The sequence below is a fragment of the Notamacropus eugenii genome, chromosome 5 (genome assembly GCF_028372415.1).
Source record: "Notamacropus eugenii isolate mMacEug1 chromosome 5, mMacEug1.pri_v2, whole genome shotgun sequence".
Lineage (NCBI taxonomy): Eukaryota > Metazoa > Chordata > Mammalia > Diprotodontia > Macropodidae > Notamacropus > Notamacropus eugenii.
This window is the reverse complement of record NC_092876.1, coordinates 174,839,192-174,856,218: the sequence shown is the minus strand read 5'-3', so window position 1 is coordinate 174,856,218 and position 17,027 is coordinate 174,839,192.

Genomic DNA, 17,027 nt, shown 5'->3' with positions numbered 1-17,027 from the left:
AGTCTTAGCTGAGCCAGGAGGGAAGAGTCCTAGAGATATATATCCTCACCTTGGCAAGTCTTTTGCCTTTGTTCTTTAGGATTCCAACCTGAAGACTGAACAATCACCCTCCCACCCATTTTAGTAGTTGCAAAGTTGCCCTGGGATTGAGTAAGTAGATTGAGCAATTCTCTTAACCAGAGCAAGAAGCATTGAAGATTTGATAGTTTGAAGGATGTCAAGGATACCTCTGTCTAAAGAGTTCATACATACAAATGAAAGTGTCTGATGCCACCAGAGTCCTTGAAGCTGGCTGTAAGCCTAATTCATGTATCGCCTCTAAGATACACTAGTCAAAGGATTTTCATTTTTGTGTCTAATCTAATTGACTTACCATTGTTTTCCGTTAAGGAAAAAACAATCTCAGTTTCTTTGTCTGTAAAGTGAGGGAATTAGACTAGATAAACTCTAAGGCCCCTCCCAACTCTAAATCAATGACCATAGCCCTGGCCATGAGAAGGAGGCATGTTGTCTCGTTTTACAGCAGAAGAGACGACTGATGGATGGAAAGCTCAAACAACTTAAACTTGGAGGATAAAGGCTCCATGAATGCAGCGACTATGTCATATTTAATTTTCATATTCCCTATAACCATAACATAGATACTTAATGATTGTTCAGTTAAATTACAATTGTTGATCCAAGGTCATAAAGAAACAAGTGGTCAAAGGAGAGATTCCCCAGTTTCTCAACTATGACTTTGCCTGCAGAAACATGCCTCCTAGGAAGCGTCTATGAACAACCTCAGTACATATCCTCTTACTCTTAATTATCTATGTGATTACGTAATTTATGAATATATAAGTAGTAGCATCCATATATCATTCAGAATTATTCTTGCTCTCATGCCCCCAAAATAATACTAAAAGTCAACCAAATTCATATTACTTGTGCTGACCAGTTTAAGTGCCAGAAATACATATGAAATGTGCTTCCTTCTTCCCATTAAAAAGGTAGGGGACTATGGGTACAGAATATTACAATGCTGCAAAAAGGTCATTTCATCCATCTGTTTTGCTTAGCTTCATCCTAACAGTGTGGACTGAGGATGCAAAACTCAGTTTATTCAACTAAACCAATTAGAAGGGGATTTAGATTGTCTAATATAGACCTGGGTTCCAGCTCTCGGTCTGTACCACAAGTCATGTATGACCCTAGGCAGTCACAATTTCACAGAACCCAAGGAATTAAAATGTACCTCAAAGTTCATCTGAATCTGAACACGAATCCATTTTGCAGTAGCCTAACAAGTTCAGCCTCTGCTTTTCAAATATCTAATGAAGGAGAAGATACTACCTCCTGACTCAGGGCCTCAGGCAAATGGGACTTTGGGATAATTTCAATTGTTAGGGACCTGTTCCTGAAATGAAACTGAAATTGTTTTCTCTGTCCCTTTCTAGTTCAGCCTTTTGTTTGTTTGGTAGCAAACAAAACAAATATAATCCAGGTTTCAAATGATAGCCTTTTAAATACTTGAAGACAGCTACTACACCTTGTCCCTAAGCAACTCCATCTCTAAAATTAAACATCCCTAGTTCCTTTGACCAAGCCTTCAGTGCCCTAAGTAGCAGTGTTTGCAACAACCTGAACACTCATTCATACCATCTTGTTCTGAAAATAACACCTCTGGTAATGAAAGCTAATATCACCATGAAGTATTAAAGATTCCCTTAGCATTACTGGCCCACATGTCAGATCAGTGGCTCCTATGGAGAGACCTTTTTTGTATGAATCATTTTCCAAGCTACTTGCATGATCCTATACTTGATGAAACTGACTTTTTGTATCCTCCTATGTAGAAGTAGCCTAGCCAAAGCAACATATTACAGTGGAAAGGGCTGTGGGATATGGCATTAAAGGACCTGGGTTCAAAACCCAGCTTTGCCGCTAGGATTGTCTGAGTGACCTTGGGCATATCATTTGACTTCTCTGGAGTTTGCTATCTTTATCTGTAAAATAAGAAGAGTTATACCTGATGACCTCTAAAGTTCCTTCTAGATCTAAATGCATGAGTCATTTAAGCCTTTCCACTTATCCCTATAAATCACATCTAATTACAGTGCCTGCTTCTTTTTAAACTATTGTGGCTTTTTTGTATACCAATTTTGTCATCCAATGTGTTAATTCTCACATGAGTTTTATGTCATCTGTAAATTTGTCATGCATTCCATCTATACTTTTATTCAAGTCACTGATAAGAATGTTGAAACAGAACTAGACCAAGAATAGATCTTTGAAAATTTCACTAGAGACCTTGTTCCAATTTGTCAGAGAGTCATTAATGACTACACTTGGGATGTGGTCATTTAAACAGTTCTGGGATACCAACTGGGCTATCGTATACTCCATATAATTCCATTTTTTTACAAGAATATCATTAGAGACTCAAATAACTTACTGAAATTCAGCTAAGCTATACTGTTGGTGAAGCTATATATTGGTTCAATGATTCTGACAAAATAATTTGGAATTATATGACAAAGGTCATTGAACTACACAAGCATATACACACACTTGTATGCGTACATACATCCTTTAACCCAGAAATCCTACTATTGACTGCTACCTCAAGGATTAAAAGATAGAAGGTCCTCATATATACCAAAATATTTCTAGAAAAATTAGTGATTTTGTGGCAGCAAGAACCGGGAAGAGAATGGATGCCCATTAGTTGAGGAATGACCAAACAAATTGTCATATACAAATATAATGGAATATTATTTTATTATGACGATCAATTTATGTGAAGACTTCAAAAAAAAAAGGAAAGCAATGTATAGACCATCTTAATTTAAATAAAAACAGCACAAACATCAGCCAAACTCTTAATTAATTTGCAATTATTTTCAATGACCAATCTTGATCCCAGAGAACAGATATTGAAACACATTTTCTTCCATGGGAGAGCTGTGGGAGAGAATGCATGTATATCTATCTATCTATCTATCTATCTATCTATATGTGTGTGTGTGTGTATGTGTGTGTGTATACATACATGACTTGTGGCAAAAGAAACAAAATGCATCAATAAAATATCTTCCTAAAAGATAAGTATGCTATGTCTAAATCACACCTTCATTTATCAATCACATATCCCTATCAAAAAAAAAAAGAAAAGAAAAGAATGTGGTTAGTGTGGTGTGAATGGTTCCTTTAAAAATTAATTATTCACATTTACATCAGAATCATTTCCATAAATACCCTCTCTCACTGAATCCTCCCTTGTAACAAAGAAATGTTTAAGCAAAACCCAACCGAGTGTCTGTATCTCAGGCATTCTTCAAAGATCACCTCAGCAATCCCAGTTGCGTGTTCTTTACCCTGGGATCTAGTTCATGAGGGACTGAAGACTTGCATTCACTGAGAGTCATTAAGTACACTCTTACCACTGCCTCATTTATCCTGGGTTTCAACTTTTGTTCTATCCTTGTAACTCTATAGATTTATGCCTTGTTAGGGAAAGCAGAAGCAAAATAAGCTTTAGGTTGTGCCTTTTCTCTCTCTTGTCCATCATTATTTTCTCACTTAACCCCAGCCTAGTTTGAACAAAAACCCTTTCTGTTATCTGTAGCACTCATTGTTAGCCTAAGCTCATTCCAAGCTTTCATGTTCTTGTACACTGTTCTTAAAAAACTGCACCACTCTTTTATATTCCTCCTCAGTTGTTGGCCCTTGCTTCCATTTTCTATATGTAATATCCCCCTCACATGTAGAGCCCTAGAAAAACCATCCCCAGGTATGAAGCATTCTCTGTGTTAGCAACCACTCAAAACCATAACACAAAAGCTGCTACTGCCACTACCCCCATTATGCTTACTTTTACCAGTCATCCAGAGGAATTAGCTCAAAATAAAATACATTTAATCAGGTAGTATGACAAATGAAGTGACAAGGAAATGTTTTTCCCCATATACACATGTCCTTATCTACCATTTCTCCCAAAATCCCTGTCATTTCTGCTACTAGTTCTTCTTAAAGATTAAAATCACACTTAGAATAACGTCTAAATAATAAAATTATGTGTAGTCTGAGGTTCAAGCCTGGGTCATTTGCATAGGACTGTCATCAGTAGTGGAGAGAATAATGATGGCTTGGAAGAGGAAAGACAATCTTCTTGCTTGCTACTTTGGGAGAGGACAAATGTGGTATCAGATCCTTTGCTTAAAGAAACTCAGAAAGAGAACTGACTTGAAAAGCAAAATGGTAGGAGAAATAAGACCCCCAACACTCCCTTGATTTCATTTCTAACTTGTCTTCCTAGAGACTTCAGGGAATTTTCCCTTGGATGAAGTCAGGAACTCTCTTTCTCTTAGCTGAGATGAGATGTCTTGCTTTCAGTAGGAGAGCTCCATCATTATGTATATTTTCTGCTATATTCTAATCTCTGTAAGTTCTCTAATTTCTATTAGCTATTTCCCCGGAGAAATAGGTTTATTCACTATTTACTATTTGTGATGGTCCTTTGTGTAATTAGAAATTGGTGGTAAAGAACCAGTTCATCAGATATAAGCTACATCTTGGGCAGAGAAACTATGGATACCATGATGTATCATGAAACTGACCAGACAGAAAAAGAATCTGTTTCCACATTGCTCCACATTGATAGATTCTCTGACTTGATTAAGCTTCGTACCACCACTTTATCCAATGCCCTGTAGCCCAGCTGATGCAGAATGGAGGCTGTGTGCTAGAAACTTGAGGGGTTCTCTTCTGACTGTTGTCTCTGGTGCTCTTCTACTCTCTCTAGTGACAATAGGATTTGTTCAAGTTGACACAATTTATAGAGACCCAAAATATGGGCATAAAACTTTGAGTCCAACCACACCAGCACTGCTTTGAGTAATGAACCTGGGTGTGTGTGTGTGTGTGTGCGTATGTGTGTGTGTGTAACACAGATAAGCCCTAGAAACTTGACAGCTGTACTTCAGAAGTGGAAGAAAATGCTTATTCATAGAATTTAGAAGGGATAGAGCCTATTTGTTGTTAATGTCTACAATCTCCTATATTTGTGTAGATTTGGATGGCAAGTAGGGGATACTGCTGAACATTTTGCTTTTGTCTGGTAAGGGGAAACTAAGATAAAGGAGACTGAGTGACAAACAAACAAAAAAAAAGTTCCTTTTTAAGGGGTAGCAACCCAGAAACAAATTGAACCTAAGAAAAATCATTTTACCTAAACTATCAAAATTTAGCAGAGGGAAAGAGGGTAGAAAATAGGTATAATTATATTTCCCTACTCCTCTTAGGAGAGCAGAGTGACCAGCCTCATGGCTCCATCTCTGGCTTTCCTAAAAGCAGAAATCAAAATCTCCATTGGAGAAGGTAGGCTAAATTCCAGAAGAATTGATTCATGACTCTCTGTGAGCCATGTTTAGAAGACCCATGTGGACATGCACATAAGCTACATAAACAAAACAAATACCCTAGGTATGATTTAGGAAAGTCAAGAATTTGTTGATGTCAGGATACCATGCTGGGATTAAAGGAGCTTCACAGAACAATTAGTTGAGCCAGTCAATACTGAAAGCAATAAGTCCTTTTATTTGGCATGTTTAATATAAGGCCCCAAAGGGAAGGCCATATAGCTTTGTTATGGATTCTAAGCTTGCCTCTTTCCTTTGATATTTCTATCCCCCTGGTACAGACTCTCTTCACCTCATGGACACTGGACAATTATGATAGCCTTCTGATTGGTCTCCCTCCCTCAAGTGTCTCCTTGCTCCAATCTATCCTCCACTCACTCAGCTGCCAAAGAGATTTTCTAAAAGTGCAGATCTGACCATGTCATTTCTTCCTTTTCCCCCAATAAGCAATAAAAGCTCCCTATTAGGTCCAGGATCAAATATATAATCCTCTTTAGGGATTTCAGAGCTCTTAGAATCCTCCTACTTTTTGAAATGTTCTCATACTTCAGTTGCCTCCCCTTACACTATGATTTGGCCATACTATCTTCCTTTTAGTTCCTCACAGAAGACATGACATCTTTCAACTCCATGCCTTTTTCATCAGTTGTCCTCTGTTCCTGGAAGCTCTCTCTCCTTACCTCCACTTCCTAGATTCCCTGGTTTCCTTCAAGTCTCAGATAAAATCCTACCTTCAGTAAGAAGCCTTTCCAGGTCCTCCTTCATATCAGTGCTTTCCCTCAGAGATTACTTTGCATATATCCGATATATATATATCTTGTATGTAAATAGTTGTTTGCATGTTGTTACCTGTATTAGAATGTGAGCTCCTTGAGATCCAGGGCTTAGTCTTGCCTGGCTTACAGTAAGTGCTTAATAAATGCTTGTTGACTTGGTCAAAGCATCAGGAGGCACTCTTCACACAAAGCCTAGGACTTTCACTTCATGGTAAGGCAGCTCATTAGATCATACTAAGCCTACAACCAACACCTTCTTAAGTGAGACTGGAAAAAGGTATGGAAGGACACAACCAGGAACTTTCAAGCACAGTGGTCTTCAGGCAATGCCAGGAAATGGCATCCACCAGGGTCTTTCAAAAGAAGGATGGTCCCAGGACTTAATACCTGGCTATGCCAAGTTTCAGTGGGACTCCTGGGTCCATGCTTCAGTGCAGCTGAGGAAGCAGTGCAGCTTACTCAGTTCACTTCAGGGGGTCTTGGACACTTCCCCAGTCAAATCTACTGGGAGGTTTTATAAGGAGGGTTGGTTTAACAAGTGACCAGCAGGGAAATATCAACATTTTCTAGTCTAGAAACAGAAGCTTCCAAACATAGAACATCCAGCTATGAGGAGGTTTCAGAAAGAGGGCAAGAGCTGGAGTAAAAGGTACCAAGCAGGAGAAGGGGATTTAACTGGGGAAGAAACAGCTCCTTTCATAAAGATAAGAGCAGAAAGACAGACCTCACCAATCAATAACAGAGATTTCAACAGATGCCTGGCTGGTTACAATTCCCCATTCTATTACATCATACTTCGGTAGACTTCCATAAACATAAATGATTCAAATGGGCAAGGTAAAGGAAAGCAGCCTAAAGACATCCGTGTTCTGGGCCTCAGTTTCATCATCTGCAAAATGACAGCTTTGGACCAGAGCAGGGTTTAATAACCTTTTTGTATCATGGATCCCTTTGGCAGTCTGAGGGAGGCCTATGAACTACTCACAAAAATACTTTTAAAAGCATAACATTTTAAATGCATAAAATGAAATATATAGGATTACACAGGGAATCAATTATACTCAAATACAGTTAAAACATATCTTTAGATAAATCTATGTACCTCCTGCTTAGAACCCTAGTCTTTTCCAGCTTTTAACATTCTCTAACTATATATTCTGTCATGTGTTTGTGTACAGCATGTACTGAAGTCAAACAGACATTTTTTCCCCCTGATTAGCACCTCTTTGGGATTGATTATCCCTCCTCCCATGCCTTAGCTTGGATTGAGAGCTAGCAATATTTTACAATTATCCATCCTGAAAATGAATAAGGTTTAAAACCCAGTAGTGAAGGCCAGCTCAGAGAGAAAATATTCATGCTAAACACATTTGATTAAGGAATCCCCCAACTCCATCTGCCTCCCAGGGAAAAAAGAAGCAAGCACAAATCGGTGAGTGTGCTTGAGCTACAAGGGAGGGATTCATTTCAGCAACTCAAGAATCAAGAAGGGGACCTATCCCAAAGGAGGAAAAGCTCTGCAGAGAGCTGACAACATCCCATCATCAGCACCCTCCTCAAATCCTGTGCTCCAGAGCTGCCAAGCAGAGATGCAGTATGCTGCCATCATATTAAACCAACGTCCCTGTAGACCTAGTGATTGCTGCTAAGAGACCATCTTCCATGGGGAACAACAGCTGTGTTTGCATCAACTGTCTAGGGTGACCTAATGCCTCCCAAGAGGCCTAGGAAGCTAGAGGCTTGGCACTAGGCACCGGGAGGGGCTACAGGAGCTGTGCTTTCAAGGAAAAGAGAATGTTTACTACCGATGTGATCACGCAACAGGGAGCCTGAGACCCATTTGGCTTTTGCTACAGCTGCATAAATACCTACCATAAACTTTTCTTTCTCTGTGGCCCAGATCCCTGAGAGCAGTTAGGCTGAGCCCACAATTCACAACATAGCTAGAGCCAGAAGAGAAGATGTAAAGATGCCGTTTCAGCCTCACTGCTACCAGTCCCTGACATACCCAGCAAGAAATCCTTCCTCAGTGACACTGACATAGGAGTCAGGGGTCAACCAGAGCAGACACTCTCAGGCAGCCCCTGGGCAGAGAGCAGGGATGGAAGCACCAGAGGCTGTTTTTAGTGTTTATCTAGGTCCTTAACTAGAGCAGCAAAGTATCTGACTCCTTGTAGAGAGAAAAAGTAGTATAGAATAGTGGCAGGAGGATTGAACTTGGGATTTGGACAAGTGGGGTTGAGTTTCATCTCCAACACTTGCTAGTTATACAGCTAGGGGGCATGTCACTTCCCATACGATGTAAGATCCTTGAGGACAGGAATTGTTTCCTTTTTGTCTTTGTGTTTCCATATAGCAGGTGCTTAATAACTGCTTGACAACTGATTATTCTCTGCAGGGCTGGTAAATGTCAGAACTAAGACATAAATCAGTATAAGATGATTCCCAGGCTAGTGCCTTATCCACTACACCATAAATAGTTGTTCCTAGCCTCCCAGGTCACTAAGTTGTGCCCTCCCATGGTCCCAGAATTAAACCTCATGTTACACAGCTCTGCCCCAAACGTTCAACACCCTGCTCTTTGCTACAAAATTATAACAATAACTTATAATGGCTAACATTTATATAGCTTTTACTACATCCCAGTGACTATGCTAAGCACTTCATAACTATTATTATCTTATTTGGTCCTCACAACCACCCTAGGAGGTAAATATTATTATTATCCCCATTTTACAGAAGAGAAAACTGAGATAAATTGAGGGTGACTTTCCCACAGCCACACAGCTAGTAAGTGTCTGATGTCAGATTTGAACTTAGATCTTCCTAGTTGCCCTAAATATGATAATGGTTTCTCTTAAAAAAAAAAAAAAAGCAATTTTTTTTTATGTTTTTTTCTTACATCACCATAGTATCCTCTGTATCTTTCCCTTTCCCCTCCTCAAGAGCCATCCCTTAAGATAAATAATATTTTTCTTTTTTGGAGAGAAAACTCCCCCAATCTATCCTTTTGTGGAGGTGGAAGTTACACAAGTGTTACACAATGCACATGTTTTCAACAAGCTATCAAAAGGACAGATTGGAGGTGTCCTACCATATGTCTTCATTCAAGTGCCACTCTTTATAATTTTATTACATTTATTTGATTTTTTGGCAAGTTGTTGTTCTATTTAGATTGTTACAGTCATCGCATATATTGTTCTCTTGACTCTGCTTCACTCTGCATCAGTTCATGTAGATCTTTCCATGCTTCTCTGCATTTATCACACATATATCCTATAGTATGGTAACATTTCGTTACATTCATGTATCACCATTTATTTAGCCATTTCTCAATCCATGGACACCTACTTTGTTTCTAATTGTTAGCTATCAAAAAAAAGTGATGCTGTAAATATTTTGGAGTGCATGAGGACTTTTTTCTTATCAATGGTTTCTTTGGATATAAGCAGAGTAATGGAGTAGCTTATTGAAATGGTATGGACATTTTAGTCACTTTCTTGGCATAATTCCAAAGGGTTTTCTAAAATGGTTGGACCATTTCATAGCTCCACCTACAATGTATTAGCTCCCCTCCAACATCGACTGTTGGCATTTTTTTTGTCATTTTTGTCCATTTGCAGAGTGTCAGGTAAAACCTGAGCATTATTTGGTTTCCATTTCTTTTATTATTAGTGATTTGGAACATTTTATATAGTTGTGAACACTTTGCAGTTCTTCTTTGGGGAGCTAGTTGTTCATGTCTTTTGGTCATCTACATGATAATGGTTTCTAATAACTTCATTAGGTAAACTAATCCCTACTGATTTCTTAGCCCTATTATAATCCATAAGGTCTTGGCACAATTAAAATATTTGTTTTTTAAAGAAGACTCTTAAGGAGTGACCAATTTTGGAAGTTTCCAGGTTAGTGGGTTTTCTTTGGAAAGGATGTTTGAGTGTATGAAGAACTTTCAGTGCCCATCTAACCATACCACATAGGTAGAAGGCATATCCTCTAGCCAGAATATGGAGGGCTGAGCTAGCCAAAATGCATCCTGGCTTTGGACCAGAGCTTCCTTACGCAGGACCTGAACTTTGGAATCAAATCAAGTTTTAATGGACTATAGTGATCATTAGTTCCATCTTATCAAGTGCTGTAAGGCAGAAAAGACAAATTTTATTATCCTCATTTTATAGATGAGGAAACTGAGACTAAAAGATTAATAACAATGATAATAATAATTCATGTTTTGTACCAGTTTAATATTTATAAAACATTTTACTCATGACAATCCTATGAAGGAGGTAACTCAAGCATCATGATTTCCATTTTACATGGAAATGGGAATGGGAAATCCACAGAGATTTAAGTGACTGGCCCAAGGTTATGCAGCTCTTAGTGATGAATAGGAAAAAAGAACCCAGGCCACTGGGCTCCTAATTCTTTCTGCATCCTTTCTTCTACTGCCTCTCAGAAGCAGTTAGAGGCATATAAACAACGTAAAAGTTCACCTTGCCTTTAGTGGACCTATACCTGAGCTAGTCAAAACAAATAAAAATAAATAGTAAAAATGAAATAATAATATTAATAGTAATATTAGTTGATATTTTATAGTGTTGTTAAAGTTTGGAAAGAGTTTTGCATATATTATCTCATCTGTGCCTCTCCTGAATCCTAAGATTCAATAGCCTCTCCCAATTACTCATTTTAAGTCTCTATAAAATTTCACTATTCAAGGAATTCCTGCTTTATAGCTAGTCAAAGTAAAATTCTATTAGACTAGAGCATGATCTCAAGAGATTAAGAGTAGGCATTTTCCAACTACTCCTTCTGTGGCTTTCCATAGCAATTCCATTGTTTCCCTGGGTCAGAATCTTTCTTCCCTCAAAAAGAACTGGGTACAGTAAATGGAAATGGTGCAACTCCATATTATCACATAATTTCAGAAATTTCAGAGTTGAAAGAGACTTCACCACCATCTATTTCTTATGCTCATACAAAAATGTACAAATGTACAACATAACCAACAGCTGATTGCCCAACTGATGATAGGGGAACCTTTTAGTGAGAGGAAACCTACCATGTCTTGAAGCAGCCCATCCCCTTTTGGATAACTCAAACACAGGGAAGTTTTTCCTGACCTCAAGCCCCAGTCTACCTCTTTGTGACTTCCACCAGGTACTACTAGTTCTTTTTCTGAGGCCAGAGAGAGGTCTAATCTTTCTCCTTTTGAATGTCTAGGATTGGAAAACAAATCCAGAACCAGAAGGCACATCAGTGACCATATAGTACAATTTCCTCAGTTTATAAATGAGGAAAATCAGCCTCAAAGAATACAAAATACTTGCCCAAGGTCACATAGGTGGTTTGCCTCAGAAACAGGATTTAAAAATAGGTTCTCTTACTCCAGAATCAATAAGAACATATTCTTACCACTGCATTATGACTTATGGACAGAAATCATGCCCTCCCCATATTCCTAAATTTTAGCTTTTCTAGGCTAATATACCTAGCTCCTTCAACAGATATGGTATGCACTAGAGACCCTTCTCTTTGTACAACCAACTGTTCCAGCCAATTAAACCTAGGTCATCAGGTTTACATTTGTGTACCTACCTGAGCCAGTAAGGATTCAGAATGAGGGAGGGAACACCTAAAATTGAACTGATCTGGGAACAGAGTGACTTTGGGAAAGAAGTTACGGGTAGAAAATAAATGTGGGACATTCTGGTGTCACTTTTACAGTCATTTCTTCTCTGATAAATGTCCTTCCAGAGAGTATCTACAGCGTTTTTTGTTTTTTGTTTTTTCTTACACAGATGCTCTCAGAATGTCATGTCACTGAGTTGTCAGACTCTGGTATCCCAGCCTATAGCATATGTATATACATACTACAGATGGGGAGGTGGCTTTCAAGTTACAATAGTTCTGTAGGGAGAAAGTAGCATTTAACGAAAAGAACTCAGAACTTGTAGTCAAACGAGCTAGATTTGAACCTCGGTTCCACAGCTCACTAGCTGTTTGACTTTGGGCAAATGGTGTAAGTGTGAATTTCCTCATCTCCAAAATGGAATTAGTAATGTTTACATTATCAGCCAGCTGTTGTGAGAATCTAAGTAGATGATATATATGAAAGACTTTGTAACAAGTAACAGTGACCTATGCCTATGGTTTTTTAGTATAGAGAATAAGGAAAAAAGATGAATATAGAACCTAAATTCTCTGTACCAATTCAAGACAGTACCTTCTCTGCCATTTATATTTTTAGGAAAGTGCCTACAATGCTGAGAGTTTACACGATTTGCCCAGGGTCACACAGCTGCCTCTCCTCCATGCAAAACAATATATAAATAAAAGTTCCCTTTCTCTCAGGAAGTGGGGAGATTTGTTAGTGTTTTAGCAATACACAATGGTTTCCAGTTTCATCTTCGACAAACATTTATTAGTGTTTTTACTTTGGGCAAAACACAGCATTCAGAACCAGGGAAAGTGGATTAAATAAGAACTAGTCCCTTTCCTCATGGACTTCACAGTACATTATTTGGGAATAAAATTTGTATACAACTAAAATCATGTTCTAGAGGAAAGGAAACTGAACCAGAAATAGAGGTTTAGGGTCCCATTCTGCCATTGGGTGGCTGGATTCCCATGGGACAACCATTTCATCTCTAAGCCTCAGTGTCCTTATTTGTATAATAGAAATAAAAGTGCTTGTGCTGCCAACCTCACAGGGTTATGTGAGGAGAAAATGAGGTAATGTACACAAGGCATTTTGTAAATTGTAAAACACTGTGTAAATGTCACCTGTCATAAGTAGTTCGGTACAAAATGATACAGAGGATTCACTGCTAGGAAGGATCTGGGGAGTCATCTCGTTCAAAGTCTTTACTTTTCTAGTTGAGGAAATTGCAGTCTCTAAGATTTGTCAGGTCATAGGATCGTCAATTTAGAGATAGGGTGGACCTTAGAGGCTGTTTCACTCTAACCTTCTCCTTTATATATTAGGAAACTAGGGCCAGGAGAAGTTAAGTGATTTGCCCAAGGTCATAAAATGATGGAGTCAGGATTTGAATCCAGGGCATCTAGGTAGAACACCAGATAGAGTGCCAGGCCTGAAGTCAGAAAGACTCATGTTCTTGAATTCAAATCTGGCCTCAGAACTTACTAACTGTGTGTCCCTGGGTAAGTCACTTAACCCTGTTTGCCTCAATTTCCTCATCTGTAAAATGAGCTGGAGAAGGGAATGAAAAACCACCCTAGTATCTTTGCCAAGAAAACCCCAAATGGGATCACAAGGAGTTAGACATAACTGAAAAATGACTGAACATCTATAAACGCACCGAGAAAAACTACACAGCAGGCTTCTTCTGACTCTAGACCCATTACTCACACCCTCCACAACAGCACCCTGCCTCTCCCTAGTGCAAGGCTTACCTTCTGTGTCATTGCTACCATCAGGAGTATGCTAGTAAATGGTTAACAACCAGCACTCAAAAAAAAATGTATACATGATACACTTTTAAATTTAAAATGTATTATTAGCATTTGCACCATCACTTTGTTAAGTCTAGACAATCCACAAAACAATAAATCAAGCCCTGATTTATACACCTTGCCAAGGTGTAAATGCTCACTCAGAAAATCTGACAATAGCTCTTACTAGCCAATCTGAGTGAGCTCCAGTACACCCTGCCCCATACCCTATTTCTCATTGACCAGCAATCACCCATGAGATTCTCTGCTAGTAAAAATTTTATAAGATGAGATAGGGTTTCAGGTATGCTGGAGGGAGAAAACTTGGTTCTTAACAAAGTCCGGCTAATAAGGGTCCTAGCTTCTGCTTGAAAGCAGCTGCTTCAACTAAACTTCACTCGTGACTTTCCCAGCACCTGTGGGCGAGCCTCAGCCCAGTCTCGGTTGTCATCTGCATACCTTGCTGCCTAAAGAGCCCCCACACCCCAGACATACTTAGGCTGCAGGGAGACAATTGTAACCTGTAATTTCTCATCTTGGTTAGCAGGTGACAGCCTCCCATAACATGGTATCCATATGGTATCACCCCTTCTGTTGAGCACAATTTTAGGGCAAGATTCATACTGCTTCTCTCTGTGCTCAAAATAGATGCCCAAAATTGGGATAGAATTTACATAAGTTGGCTGGAGAGACTGTGTTCAATTAAAAGGCTTTTGTTGCCAAGGATTTTTTTTTTAGTTGATACATATGCTCCTTTATTGCAGTCCTATGGGGGGGGGGAAAGATTTTTTTTCCTTAAAAAAACAACAAAAGCAAATAAAAGAGGCATATGGTCCCCAAAGCTAAGTGGCATTTAAGGAAGGAACCCACACTGATATGCCAATGGCTCCCAACTGTGAGAACCGGAGGTGCCTAGAGCCCTTCTCCATGCTCCTGGGGAGAATCAGACTGCCAAGCTAGAGATACTAGGAAGTTTGCGTAATAATAACAATTATGAGTCACATTTATAAAGATCTTTACAGTTACAGAGTGTTTTACAGCCATTACCTCACATGTGATCCTCACCACTGTGAGGTTGTTAGAGAGTGCAAGTATGAATATTTCCAGATGACTAAGGACTTGCCCAAGGTCATGCAGATAGTAAGAGGCGGAGCTGGAACTCTTCTTCACATGTTTATCCAGGTCTGTGCCCCCAAGAGAATATGACAAGCCCATTTTGCAATCTCTATTGGTTCATTGGAATGTCATAGATATCCTTACTGTCTCACTCTAGAATGCCTCACAATCAGAGCTGAGCATGGTCATTGCCCATTTACCATAATTGCTTGAGTCTGGTCACCTAGTATTCATATGATACTTAAAGGTTAATAAAGGACTTAATATTATCTCACTGGATCCTCATAACTGCCTTGGAAAATAGGTACTGTACAGCCATTCCCCAATTGATGAATAGTCAAAGGGTAGAAACCGTCAGTTTTCAGAAGAAGAAATCAAAACTGTCCTAAAGGCATATGAAAAAGTGCTCTAAAATCACTATTGGTTAGAAAAATGCAAAATAAAGGTATTTTGAGGTATCATCATAGCTATCAAAAATGACAAATGATGGAGGGATTGAGGGGAAAATAGATATACTACTGAACTACTGGTGGAGTAGTGAACTGGTCCAACCATTCTGAAGACCAGCTTGGAACTATGCCCAAAGAACTATAAAACTGTGCATACCTTTCAACCCAGCAATATCAATGCTAGGTCTGTACTCCAAGGAGATCAAAGAAAAAGGATCCAAATGTACAAAAATATTTATAGCAGTTCTTTTTGTGTTGGTAAAGAATTAGAAATTGGGGGGATGCCTATTGTGAATGGCTAAACAAGTTGTGATAGAGTACTGCTGTGGTATAAGAAATGACAAGAAGAGTGGCTTCAGAAAAAATAGTGGTAAGATCTATATGAAATGATGCAAAGTGAAGTGAGAAGAACCAGGAGATCATTATGCACCATAACAGTAAGGTCGTAATCATGGTCAACTGGGAAAAATTTGGCTACTCTGATCAATACAATGATCTGAGACAATTCCAAAGGACACATGGTGAGAAGATGTTATCCACCCTTCAAAGCACAATTTTCTCACTTTCTTTTACTTTATTACCTTTTTTGTGAAATGTGGCTAATATGGAAGTATATTTTACATGATTTCATATGTATAATTGATATATTACTTGCCTTCTCCATGGGTAGAAGAGGGAGTAGGAGGAAGGGAGAGAGCAAATTTGAAACTCAAAATTTAAAAAGAAAAGAATATTAAAAATAAATTAATTAAAAAGTTAAAAAAGAAAATGGCTGTTATTATGATCTCCATTTTACAGATGAGGAAACTGAGGCACACAGAACTTAAATGATTTGAATAGGATCATACAGCTAGTAAGTATCTGAGGCCAGATTTAAATTAAGATTTTTCTGACTCCAGGTTTAGCCCTCTATATCCACAGTACAACTTAACTTTTACCACCAACTTACTCTTTGCCATCAACTGGCTTTCCTGTTGTTACTCAGTCATTTTCAGTTGTATCCAACTGTTTGTGACCACAATCGAGGTTTTCTTGCTAAAGATACTAGAATGGTTTGCCATTTCCTTCTTCAGCTCATTTTATAGATGAGGAAACCAAGGCAAACAGAGTTAAGTGACTTGCCCAGGGTCACATAGCTATTAAGTATGGGAGATCAGATTTGACCTCAGAAAGATGAATCTCCCTGACTTAAGGCCTGACACTCTCTCCACTGCACTAACAAGCTTCCCCCAACTAGCTTTCCTAGTTCTCTATTAAAGGGTATACTAAAGTCACAGAACGATAGATCTTAGAGCTAGCAGAGCTCTTAAGAGGTTATCTGGTCTAATAACCTAATAATCATTCATATTTATAATAATAATTCACTTTTATACGGTGCTTGAAGACTTGTAAAGTGCTTTGCCTACATTCTCATTTGTACCTCACACCAGCACTGTGAGATGGGTGCTATCAGGAGCCCCATTTTCCAGATGTCAAGAAACAGGCTCCTAGACATTAAGGGATGGCCCAAAGTCACACAGCTAGTAATGATCAGATGGAGAATTTACACCTGTGTCCCTGACTCCAAGAACAGAACTCAGTGAGCTATTCCATACTGAAAGTTGTTTTATGGGCAAAGCTGAATGACTCAAATGACCTTGACCTCCCTGTCATAAGATGTAAGTAACCCGGCTAACTAGTAAATAGTTTGAACATAAACTAAAGTAGTTCTTTAACTGATCCCTCTAGAAAGCAGGGGGACGAGATGCCTAAAGACATTAGACCTTGCCCTTTTAGCCACTCTGAATAATAATAATAACTAATCTATAACACTTACTAAGTTCCAGGCT